This window comes from Pistacia vera, unplaced genomic scaffold (assembly GCF_008641045.1).
Source record: "Pistacia vera cultivar Batoury unplaced genomic scaffold, PisVer_v2 Contig111, whole genome shotgun sequence".
NCBI classification, from domain to species: Eukaryota; Viridiplantae; Streptophyta; class Magnoliopsida; order Sapindales; family Anacardiaceae; genus Pistacia; species Pistacia vera.
The window spans coordinates 574,078-587,682 of record NW_022195149.1 but is presented as its reverse complement, the minus strand read 5'-3'; the positions used below and the strand labels follow the sequence as shown (position 1 = coordinate 587,682).

The window sequence follows — 13,605 nt, the reverse complement described above, 5'->3', positions numbered from 1 at the left end:
TTATAATACTCTGAATCTAGAATTGGAGCAGCATGAATACGGTGCTCATCATCCTAAACCCGGACTCCAGCTTTAAGGCATAAAGCTGTGATGAGATGTGGGAAATAGTAATTTGTTTGCCCCTGTTTGGATGCTAGCTTGATGCTATTAAAAATTATGTCTCCCACATCAATACTCTTCCCTGTGGCAATAGAGTAGAGCAAAACTGCCTTCTCATGAGTCATTGTGCTGTAGTGAGATTCCGGTATTAATTTCGCACAGAAAAAATATTGTCATAGCCGAGCCATCGGTATCAACTGCGTTCCTTTGAGCGTCTTCTTCTGTTTCTTTGACACTTCCCACTCTGCACCCGGTTTCGCAATGATCGGAAGGATGACATTATCCTCAAACTACGATCTTTTAAATTGCACATACTCATCCGTGAGAATTTTCGGCAATTTATAAAACTCATTAATCTCCTTTGTCGTAAATTTCACATCCTCCCCTCTTACAAACACGGTATCTTCATGACAGTCTGGGAAGTTGGCATAGAACTCCCTTACCAACGGTTCTATAGCCGGACGTTCAGGAGCACGCATAAACATCTCCTAACGTCTCCCTCTACTCCACTCCAAGGCTTGACTCGCGGTCAATCCACGCTCAGGGATAATACCCTTATACTTTATTTGTATTACCGTCTCATACCTTTTACGGGCATCATCGTTCACAAAACGGTTGTCAACACTCTTCCCCTTATTCTTACTCTTGCCCTTGTACGGTTGCTTAATTTTAGGAGCCATCGTTCACAATAACACTTCTATCCAAAATTATTCCCCAACAATTCAGACCTAGTTGTCTACACAACGAATTCAATCCTACAAAAACAACTAACACTTCCAAAAACTCGCACTTTACCCCCAAACTACAAATTTTCAATTCAACACAAACACTCCAAAAATTCAACACCCACACTCCTAACAATCATTCAATGCATAAGCTACCCTTCTTCAAACAATATCAATGCTCAAAATCACCCAACATAATCAACTCAATCGAAATAAAAATTTTCAGATCTACTATTCGAAACTTGAAATTTTTCGATACAAAGCTTTGGGTACTCGAGATCTTACCAATATGAAGGAGTATGCACCACCAATTGAACCAGAACAGCCCAGATTAAAAAGCCCCAAATTTTGGATCCACAAATTTTCGTGAAATTTTCGTGAAAATTGTTGTTGAAATGGGTTGATTTTGTGTTTAGGAGTGTTATGGAGTGAGAAATTTGGTTTAAAAGGCACTAGGGAAGCAAAAGATTGAAGTTTGAAAATTTTTCTCTCAAATGGAAGTGGCGGGTTTCGTTACAAATGAAAAATAAAAGGTTGTATTCATAGAAAAGTGTCATCGCCGTTCTTCGTTTATGAACCCTAAAAATTTCCCAGGTTTCGCCGCGGCGAAGAAAGAATTCTTCACCGGGCGAAAACTTCCCAAGGATACAAGGCTTCTTTGCCGCAGCGAAATGCCTTGGCCAATTTTCCAAAAATTCATTTTCACTTTCTTCGCTACGGCGAAGACAATTCCTTTGCCGAGGCGAAAACGGCCAGGAGCTTACCCAATGTTCAAGTCTCTTCGCCACGGCGAAGAATTCTTCTTTGCCCCGGCGAAGTCTGGAACTTTTTCATACTTCCTTTGGCTAAAGACTTCACCTGAAACACCCAAAAACAATTACATAAGAATTCATAAAAACTCATAATGAAATTAAACAAAATTAACAACCAAAATGAAAAACAAAAAGTTAAAAACACTTGGGTTGCCTCCCAAGAAGCGCTTGTTTATAGTCGAAAGCTCGACTCTCTCAATTCTCAAGTTGGGATGTCAAGCCAGATTGGGATGGAGTTGCAACTCATCACCCCCTCAATGTATGGCTTCAACCTCTGTCCATTGATCGTGAAAGTGCCATTTTCTTCATGTGTAAGTTCCACTGCTCCGGATGCGTGAATCCTTGTAATAGTGAATGGTCCGGACCATCTAGACTTAAGTTTTCTGGGGAATAGCCGAAGTCTAGAATTGAACAACAACACCTTCTGTCCTACTTCAAATTCCTTTCTCCTGATATGCTTGTCATGCCACCTTTTTGTCTTCTCTTTATAGATCCAGGCATTTTCATATGCTTCAAGACGAAACTCATCGAGTTCGTTCAAAGTCAGCATCCTTTCTTCTCCAGCAGCTTTCAAGTCCATGTTTAGCTGCTTGACTGCCTAGTATGCTTTATGCTCGAGTTCAACTAGAAAGTGGCATGCTTTCCCATAAACCATCCTGAATGGAGACATACCAATCAGAGTCTTAAATGCAGTTTGATAAGCCTATAATGCATCGTCCAGCTTCCGTGACCAATCTTTCCTAGATGCATTAACTGTCTTTTCCAAAATCCCCTTGAGTTCTCTATTCAATAGTTCCACTTGCCTGCTCGTTTGTGGATGGTATGGTGTTGCGACTCTATGTGTCACACCATATTTACTCAATAATGCATCCATTTTCCTATTGCAAAAATGTGACCCTCCATCACTAATGATTGCCCGTGGTACCCCAAACCTTGAGAAAATATTCTTTCTCACAAACTTAATCACTACCCTAGCATCATTAATCAGCAATGCAACTGCGTCAACCCACTTTGACACGTAATCCACTGCAACTAAGATAAATGTGTTTCCAAAAGAATTTGGGAAAGGACCTATGAAATCAATCCCCCACACATCAAAAAGCTCAACAACCAAGATGTTGTTCAACGACATCTCATCTCTTTTCGAAATATTGCCCATCCGTTGACATTGGTCACACTCTTGAATCATCCGGAAGGAATCCTTAAAGAGGGTTGGCCAATAAAAACCGGATTGTAAAACCTTCGCTGCTGGTTTAGGTCCTCCAAAATGGCCACCTACTTCTTTCTCATGACAATGCCTAAGAATGCTTTCCATCTCCTCCTCCGGGACACATCTCCATATCATTTGAACTGTACAGTGTCTGTATAGAAATGGTTCTTCCCAAAAGTAATACTTCAAATCTGAGAAAAATTTTCTCTTTTGTTGGTACATCATACCACTTGGGAGCACCCTTGATGACAAATAGTTTGCAAAATCCGCATACCATGGTGCTTCCTCCACTCTCATCAACTTCTCATTCGGAAATGTTTCTCTAATTGGCATTTCCTCTTCATTTCCCTTGATTGGTCTCTCAATTCTCGACAAGTGATCAGCCACCACATTTTTCGACCCCTTCTTGTCTCGAATTTCTAACTCAAACTCCTGAAGTAGTAAAATCCATCTTATCAGCCGAGGTTTTGCTTCTTGCTTTGCCAAAAAGGTGCCTGATTACTGAATGGTCCGTGTAGATGATTACCTTTGCACCTAACAAATAAGAACGGAACTTGTCAAAAGCAAAAACTACAGCCAACATTTCTTTTTCAGTGGTGGTGTAATTCAATTGGGCATCAACAAGTGTTTTGCTAGCATACTGAATTACATGCAACACTTTGTTTTTCCTTTGTCCTAAAACTACCCCTAAAGCAAAATCACTAGCATCATACATCAATTCGAAAGGTAGTCCCCAATCGGGAACTACAATAATAGGCGCAGAAACTAATAATTTTTTCAGAGTTAGAAAGGCTGCATGCAATCATCATTAAAGTCAAAAACAACATCTTTATTTAACAAATTGCAAAGGGGTTTAGAAATCTTAGAAAAATCTTTGATGAAGCGTCTGTAAAATCCCGCATGCCCCAAGAAACTTCGGACTGCCTTTACATTTGATGGTGGTGGCAGCTTCTCAATCACTTCCGTCTTTGCTCGATTAACCTCTATCCCGTCCTTGGAGATCCTATGCCCAAGTACTATCCCCTCTTGGACCATGAAGTGACATTTCTCCCAATTTAGCACCAAGTTTGTCTCCTTACATCACTGCAAAACAGAAGAAAGATTAGTTAGACAGCTATCAAATGATGAACCAAAAACTGAGAAGTCATCCTGAAAACTTCTATAAACCATTCCACCATGTCTCCAAAGATTGACATCATGCATCTTTGAAATGTTGCTGGTGCATTGCACAACCCAAAAGGCATCCTACGGTACGCAAAGGTGCCGTAGGGGCAAGTGAAGGTCGTTTTCTCTTGATCCTCCGGAGCGATGGCAATTTGGTTATATCCTGAATACCCATCCAGGAAACAATAATAGACATGTCCTACCAACCTCTCCAACATTTGATCAATGAACGGTAATGGAAAATGATCCTTCCTTGTCGCCTCATTCAATTTATGATAATCAATGCATACTCTCCAGCCCGTCACCGTCCTCGTTGGTATCAACTCGTTACTCTCGTTCCTTACCACCGTGATACCTCCCTTCTTCAGAACCACTTGTACCGGGCTCACCCATGGGCTATCGGAAATGGGATAAATAATCCCCGCATCTAAAAGTTTCACCACCTCTTTCCTAACCACTTCCTTCATCGAAGGATTCAGTCTCCGTTGTGGTTGCACCCTAGGCTTAAAATCATCCTCCATGAGTATCTTATGCATGCAAAATGATGGCGAAATACCTCTAATGTCCGAGATTGTCCATCCAATTGCTAGTCTATATTCCCTCCACACCCTAATCAACTGCTCTTCCTCTAATGTACTCAAATCTGAACTAATGATTGCCGGGAAGGTTTCTGAGTCTCCAAGGTAAACATATTTGAGGTGAGAAGGTAAAGGTTTCAATTCAACCTTTGGAGGTTCTTCATTTTTTTCCTTTTCCTTCTCCTTATCAAAATCAAACTCCTCAAATTCAATATCTTGACTCTCATCAATCGGTTGAAGTGCTTCTAACATCCTAGCACAATCATTACTCGCCGACTCTTCTACCTCTACTGTTTTTGATTTGGATATACAAGCTTCTAGAGGTAATTGTAAGGTGTTTTCTTCCATAGATTCCTCCACCAATTTGTCCACCACATCAACACTAAAACATGAATCCATTTCATCTGAAAACTTCATCGCCTCAAAAACATTGAAAGTTACTATTTCATCTTGAACCCTTAACAGTAACTTTCCTTCCTGCACATCAATAAGTGCTTTCCCTGTGGCCAAGAATGGTCGGCCCAAAATCAGAGGAATTTCCTTATCCTCTTCCATGTCCAACACCACAATTTGCTGGAAAAATTATCTTTCCCACCTTTACCAACACATCCTCTACTATCTCCCTTGGGTGTTTTATTGACCTATCCACTAATTGCAACGACATGGTCGTTGGCTTCACTTCACTAATGCCCAATCTCCTGAAAACAGAAAAAGGCATCAAATTAATGTTAGCTCCCATATCACACAAAACACGATCAAATGTAATATCTCCTATAATACAAGGAATGGTAAAACTCCCTGGATCTTTGAGCTTTGGACGTAGCTTCTTCTGGAGGATGGCACTACACTCCTCCGTCAGCATCACCGTTTCTTCATCGTCTAACTTCTTTTTGTTGGACAAGATTTCCTTCAGGAACTTCGCATAACTCGGCATCTGCTGCAATGCATCTGCAAAAGGAATGTTAATATGCAATTTTTTAAAAATTTCAATAAACTTTGAAAATTGCTTATCCTGATTCTTTTTCTTCAATCTGTAAGGAAAAGGCACAGGTGGGGTGTGATGTGCCAACTCTGGTGGTATCTTGGGGAATGGCAATTTCTGCTTCTTCTTTTGCCTTTCCTCCTTTTTCTTTTTCTCTTCTTCTAAACCACTTGGGTTCTCTTCAGGAACTATCTCTTCATCAACTTCCTCATCCGAATCTTCATTTCCGGTTTACTCAACCTCCTTTGTAGCTTGCTCTATCTCTTCCAAAATTGTCCCACTTCTCAACATTATGGCATTCGCTTGCGCGCGTGGGTTGGTTACTGTATTGCTTGGTAAGGAACCCTGTGGTCTCTCATTAAGCTTTTCGGCCGATTGGCCCATCTGTACCTCAAGATTCCGAATGGACGCCCCTTGATTTCTAAAATTCGTCCTCATCTCATGCATGAATCTCGTAGTCTCCTGCATAAATTTACCAAACATATCCTCCAACTTTGTCACCTTTGATCTCCCGATTGATTTGTCACCCCTGGTTGGTTATTTTGAACTGGCCTCTGGTTCCATTGGTTATTTTGCTGGTTCTGATTTCCCCAAGCCAAATTTGGATGATTTCTCCACCCTAGGTTGTATGTGTTGGAGTACGTGTTGTTCGGTTGTCTCTGATTTCCTGCCAAGTAATTCATTTGCTCTATTGATGAAGATGACGAAGCAAAGGTGTTCCCAACTTGACACTCGCTGCTCTCATGGTTCCCTACACAAAAATCACATGTTAGTTGAGGTGCTTGTATAGAGTTTACCTGCATAGTTCCCAACTGTTTTTGAAGTGCAGTGAGTTGGGCTGAGATGGCTGTGAAGGCATCAACTTCATGAAGACCCGAAGATTTCCTTATTGTTGCTCTCTCGTTTGGTCTTTGATATTTGTTGCTTGCCAAGACCTCAAGCAACTCATAGGCCTCTTCTGGTGCCTTATTCTGCAAGGCCCCTCCTAAAGCTGCATCCATCATGGTTTGCAGATTACCCATCAATCCATTGTAAAAAGTTTGGACTTGAAGCCAAACTGGCAACCCACAGTGTGGACATTTCCTCATCAACTCCTTGTATCTCTCCCAAGCCTCGTACAATGACCCGGCATCATCTTGTAGAAATGATGTGATATCATTTCTCAATTTCGCTGATTTAGCTGGAGGAAGGAACTTGGTCAGGAATTTCTATGCTAGATCATTCCACGTTGTTATAGTTCCCGGTGGCAATGCCATTAACCACCCTTGGCTTTATCTCCCAATGAGAATGGGAATAACCGCAGCCTAATAGCATCATCTGACACTCCATTCGACTTGAAGGTGTCACAAATTTCCAGGAAATTTGCAATGTGCTGATTCGGATCTTCCTTCAAATCACCGTTGAATCTAACCAACTGCTGGATCATTTGGATGATAGCCGGCTTGATCTCGAAGTTGTTTGCTTGCACAGTAGGTCTAGTAATACTTGACCCACTTCCATTCACTGTGGGAACTGAAAATTCCCTCAATGTCCTGTTTTCTGGTTCAGCCATTTCAGCAACTAATTCTTCTGCTTCAACAACTAAACCCTCTCTTTCTCTTCTCTCTCTATTACGTCGTCGAACGGTTCTCTCAATCTCAGGATCAACAGGAACCATTGATTGACGTCTCCTTCTTCGCATAAACTGCAAAGACAAAATTGAAAGAACGTGAGATCACAAACCAAATGAAACAAAAATAAAATAAAATAAAATAAAAATAGAAACAAAAAAAAAATAATAAAAACAAAATTAAAAACTCCAATCTAGCTAACTATAGACTGACTCAATGTTAACTTAAAACAAATCCCCGGCAACGGCGACAAAAACTTGATGCGTGTTTCCTACAACATGCAAATGAAGCAAGTATACTAGTCGCACAAGTAATAGAGTGATGAATAAGAGTATCGTTCCCACGAGGATTGTTAGCTAATCACTAAGTTCTCTACCGTTTTCAAGTTGGAGCAACCGAAATCTTTTGGATAATTGGGAGCAATTTAACCTATTGCTAAGACAAATTCACTAACTGCAAATTAATTAAGAAAGCAAGATGTAAAATACGGATAAAATCAATTCAATTAAAAAGGGTAGGGTTTTGACTTCATTCGGATTTTATGGGTTGAACCTAAAATTTTACTAAATTCATATTCACACGCAATGGTTGTAAANTCTCCCGGTTGATTTGTCACCCCTGGTTGGTTATTTTGAACTGGCCTCTGGTTACATTGGTTATTTTGCTGGTTCTGATTTCCCCAAGCCAGATTTGGATGATTTCTCCACCCCGGGTTGTATGTGTTGGAGTACGGGTTGTTCGGTTGTCTCTGATTTCCTGCCAAGTAATTCACTTGCTCCGTTGATGAAGATGACGAAGCAAAGGTATTCCCAACTTGACACTCGCTGCTCACATGGTTCCCTGCACAAAAATCACATGTTAGTTGAGGTGCTTGTATAGAGTTTACCTGCATAGTTACCAACTGTTTTTGAAGTGCAGTGAGTTGGGCTGAGATGGCTGTGAAGGCATCAACTTCATGAAGACCCGAAGATTTCCTTGTTGTTGCTCTCTCGTTTGGTCTTTGATAATTGTTGCTTGCCAAGACCTCAAGCAACTCATAGGCCTCTTCTGGTGTCTTATTCTGCAAGGCCCCTCCTGAAGCTGCATCCACATGGTTTGCACATTACCCATCAATCCATTGTAAAAAGTTTGGACTTGAAGCCAAACTGGCAACCCATGGTGTGGACATTTCCTTATCAACTCCTTGTATCTCTCCCAAGCCTCGTACAATGACTCGGCATCATCTTGTAGAAATGATGTCATATCATTCTCAATTTTGTTGATTTAGCTGGAGGAAAGAACTTGGTCAGGAATTTCTATGCTAAATCATTCCACGTTGTTATAGTCCCTGGTGGTAATGCCATTAACCACCCCTTGGCTTTATCTCCCAATGAGAATGGGAATAACCATAGCCTAATAGCTTCATCCGACACTCCATTCGACTTGAAGGTGTCACAAATTTCCAGGAAATTTGCAATGTGCTAATTCGGATCTTCCTTCAAATAACCGTTGAATCTGACCAACTGCTGGATCATTTGGATGATAGCCGGTTTGATCTCAAAGTTGTTTGCTTGCACAGTAGGTCTAGTAATACTTGACCCACTTCCATTCACTGTGGGAACTGAAAATTCCCTCAGTGTCCTGTTTTCTGGTTCAGCCATTTCAGCAACTATTTCTTCTGCTTCAACAACTAAACCCTCTCTTTCTCTTCTCTCTCTCTTACGTCATCGAACGGTTCTCTCAATCTCAGGATCAACAGGAACCACTGATTGACATCTCATTCTTTGCATAAACTGCAAAGACATAATTGAAAGAACGTGAGATCACAAACCAAATGAACAAAAAAGAATAAAAACAAAATTAAAAACTCCAATCTAGCTAACTATAGACTGACTCAATGTTAACTTAAAACAAATCCCCGCCAACGGTGCCAAAAGCTTGATGCGTGTTTCCTACAACATGCAATATGTAGCAAGTATACTAATCGCACAAGTAATATAATGATGAGTGAGAGTATCGTTCCCACGAGGATTGTTAGCTAATCACTAAGTTCTCTACCGTTTTCAAGTTGGAGCAAGCGAAATCTTTTGGATAATTGGGAGCAATTTAACCTATTGCTACGACAAATTCACTAACTGCAAATTAATTAACAAAGCAAGATGTAAAATGCGGATAAAATCAATTCAATTAAAAAGGGTAGGGTTTTGACTTCATTCAGATTTTATGGGTTGAACCTAAAATTTTACTAAATTCATATTCACACACAATGGTTGTAAAACAAACTCACTAAGGTGTTAAACATACCCTCTCGGGCTATGTTTTCCTATTCTTCCTTATTAACCTTCTGCACCCAACAATTTGAAGGTTAACAATTCCAAACTCATTAAGCAAGAGAGTCCTACAATGATTTCATTGATTCTTGCATCTATCTCTAGCATCCAATACTACAATGGTGATTACCCAAGAAACCTAACATGATTCATTTCTCAATCTCATCATGTTCTTCATATAAAAGCATTAAAACTCAGAGTAAACACACAACCAAAGCATACTCATATGAAAATAAAACAATCCAACACTTAACCCATTAAAATCCAAATTACAATCAAAACCCTAACCCAAAATGGGTTAGTTCATAGCTAGATCAACAATACAACAATGAAAAACGAGAATATCAACGTCTAGCATAATGAAAAATGAGATAAAAGGTAAGAGATCTCCCCAAAAGATGAATCCCTTAGTTAGAATCGAATCTTCACCCTTGTTACCACTCAAAATCACTCAAAACTCAGCCAAAAAATGTAAAAGCTGCTTAACCTAAAAAAAAAACGAAGTCCCTGGATAAAAGGCTAAGTGTTTCTTTTATACCTCGCCCCAATTACCCAACAAAAACACGCACAAAGTAAAACTGTGCTTTTAACAAAATTGAAAATAATAACTGTCGCCGCGGCGAAGAGAGAATCAGACATGCTCGTCTCTGGCCTACTTCAACGCGGCGAAGCTTCTTGACAAGTTCTAAAATTATAGAATTGCCACTCTTCTTGTTTCTTCGCTTGATTCTCCGATTCTCGGTGCTCTCTCTCTTTGGAATAGACCTCATCGTGCTTTATCCTGCTTCAGAACTCTCCTGTCTTCTAAGATCCGCTAACTTCTGAGTCAAAAACTTCCAATCTTGTCCTTATTTGCTCCAAATGTCCATTTTAACCTGAAACACAAAATGTCGAGAATTAAGAAACAATTCAGGTAAAAATGCACTAGAAAGTACTTGAAATCCGACTAAAAAGTCTAATGAAAACTGTATAATCCGCGGATTATCACATATCAGGACTATGAGATTTGGCAAATGGATGTCAAAACTGCTTTCCTGAATGGAAACCTTGAGGAGGATGTGTATATAACACAACCTGATGGTTTCGTTTTTGATAGTCAAGCTAATAAGGTATGCAAGTTGCAGAGATCCATTTATGGACTCAAGCAAGCTTCAAGGAGCTGGAACATTTGTTTTGATGAGGCCGTAAAAGAATTCGGTTTTATCAAAAATGAAGATAAGCCTTGTGTTTACAAGAAAGTGAGTGGGAGCGCAGTAGCATTCCTAGTGTTGTGTGTCGATGACATACTTCTGATCGGGAATGATATACCGAACTTGCAGTCAGTAAAGACTTGGTTATCCAAGTGCTTCTCCATGAAAGACTTAGGAGAAACAGCCTACATCCTTGGTATAAAGATCTATCGTGATAGATCACGTAGGTTGCTTGGCCTAAGTCAGAGTGCGTATATTGACAAGGTACTGAAAAGATTCAATATGGAAGAATCTAAGAAGGGATTTCTTCCGATGTCACATGGTGTTTATCTTTCTAAGGAATTGTGTCCTAAAACACAATATGAGAGAGATAGGATGAAAAGGATCCCATATGCATCAGCAATTGGATCCATCATGTATGCCATGCTATGTACTTGGATTGATGTCTCATGTGCTTTGAGCACTTGTAGTAGATATCAATCGGATCTAGGTAAGCATTACTGGATGGTTGTCAAGAATATTCTTAAGTACCTGAAGAGGACTAAGGATATGTTCTTGGTTCATGGAAGGGAAGATGGGCTCACTGTAAAAGGATACAGTGATGCTAGTTTCCAAACGGACAAAGATGATTATCTATCACAATCGGGGTTTGTATTTTGTCTCAACGACAGTGCAGTGAGCTGGAAGAGCTCCAAGCAAAGCACTGTAGCGGACTCTACAATGGAGGCTGAGTATATTGCATTGTCAAATGCGGCCAAGGAGGCTATCAAGATTAAGAAGTTCATTACTGAACTTGGTGTGATTCCTACGATTGTTGATCCTATAGACATCTATTGTGACAACAATAGAGCTATTGCTCAAGCCAGGGAACCATAGTCTAATCATAAATCCAGACACATACTCAGATGATTCCATCTCATTAGAGAGATAGTTAGGAGGAAAGACGTGCAGATTAGTAAAGTGCATACTGACGACAATCTGCAAAAGTAGAGATGTCCAACAACAAGAAGTGCAGAGTGTGCCAGTAGTTTGAAAATTTCCATAGTATTTTCGGAAGAACTTACCGGGTTGCCTCGGAAAGAGAAGTTGAGTTTGTATGAATTGGCACCAGAGACAGCGTCGATTTCTAAAGCCCCTAACAAATAGCCCCAGCCGAGCTCCAGGAATTGAAAAGCAACTCCAAAAGTCATAGATAAAGGTTTATCCAACCAAGTCATTCTCCATGAGGAGCCCCAATTCTGTTTGTGAAGAGAAAGATGGGTCCCTACGGATGTGTATTGATTATAGAGAATTGAATAAAGTGACAGTGATGAATTAAGTACCCGCATCCTCATATCGATGATTTGTTTGATTAGTTGAAAGGCGCCGCAGTGTTCTCCAAAATTGATTTAAGGTCAGAGTACCATCAGGTAAGAGTGGCTGAGCAAGATGTGGCTAAGACTGCCTTTGTATAAGGGGGCATTATGAGTTTGTAGTGATTGCCGTTTGGGTTAACTAATGCCCCAGCGATATTTATGGACTTAATGAATAGGGTGTTCCATGATTGTCTGGATCAGTTTATAGTGGTATTTATTGATGACGTCCTAGTTATTCGAAGTCAAGAGAAGAGCATGGGGAACACTTGAGATTTGTGCTGCAGCGATAAGAGAAAAGAAGTTGTATACCAAGTTTTCTAAATGTGAGTTCTGGCTTGATCAGGTGATATTTCTGGGCCATACTATTTCTAGTGAAGGAATTTTAGTGGATCCTAGTAAAGTAAAGGCAATCCTAGAATGGCAAAGGTCGAAGACAGTTAAAGAGGTTAGAAGTTTATTGGCTAACAGGTTACTACCGGTATTTGTAGCAAGGTTCGCCCAATTGGCTAAATCGTTGACAGCTCTGTAACGCCCACCTTAAGGCACGTAGTTAAGATTTGATGAATGGCTTGAATGTTTGTTGATTTATCCTCATTTGAGTCTGTATGTTGTAATATGGTTTGGTTGACCTTTGGGTGAAAGGGTTGTGTTAGTTTGGTTGAGTGATGCCTGAAAATTTGTAAGACTTGGCGAAATCTTGATGTACAGTCTCATCGGGGCAAAGAAGAAGCTTCACCGCGGCGATGAAGTGCACACCCCGTGTAGCTGCTGTGAGTTTTCGCCGGGGCAAAGAAATAGCTTCGTCGCGGCGAAGACTCGGCTGAATTTTCCCTTGAGTTTTAGAGGATTTTCCCTTTCGGATCATTGACCATTCTACCCCTAATTAGCAGGAAAAGTGGGGAGTGAAATGCAAGGAAATTACATGGAGAATAGTTTGAATGGGGATGTTTTGCAAGATGAAAGGTCATAGGTGGAATTTCAAAGAAGGAGCAAGGGTATATTGGGAAAGAGTGGAGAGAAGAAAATATGAGATATTACAGGGTTTAGCTTTAGAAACCCTTCATTTGCTTCTTCACCACCGCCTCTTTCATCCTTCAATTCTCTCAAATTTCATTCAATTTTCCAAGGATCTTTGAAGAGCTTTTGAATAGATATTGATACAAGTTGATCCTAAGCACTAAAAGGTGAGAATCCTTACTTAGATGTGAATTTTATTGTTGAAAGAGTAGGATCCTTATTGAGTTTGTATTGAGGTTTAAGAGGAAGTATCAAGCATAAAGAGTAGAGAGCTTAAGTGGGTCTCCTTGAGCTTAAGAAGTAAATCCACCTAAGTTGTGATTTGTATGATGAAGATGTGTAGAGATTTATATATGCTTAATCTTGAATTTCTATGTTTGAAATGAGTTGATGAATTCAGAATGAGTTCAATGTTGTTTATAAAAAGAATTTCCACCATGAGTAGGGTGGATGTGTTGATAAGTTTTGGTAGAAATATGGAGGAGAATTAGAAGAATTTGAGAGGAATATTTGAAGTGTGGTTTCTTTGTAGGATGTGTGAGATTTAAAGGAGT

General features: G+C 40.0%; 1 non-coding gene across 1 annotated transcript; it reads left to right on the top strand.

Moving 5' to 3' along the window:
• The first annotated feature begins 8,330 nt into the window (after positions 1-8,330).
• LOC116140872 lies at positions 8,331-8,437 on the top strand. Its single transcript, XR_004129713.1, has one exon. It is a non-coding gene; the product is annotated as a small nucleolar RNA R71 (small nucleolar RNA).
• The last annotated feature ends 5,168 nt before the right edge of the window (positions 8,438-13,605 follow it).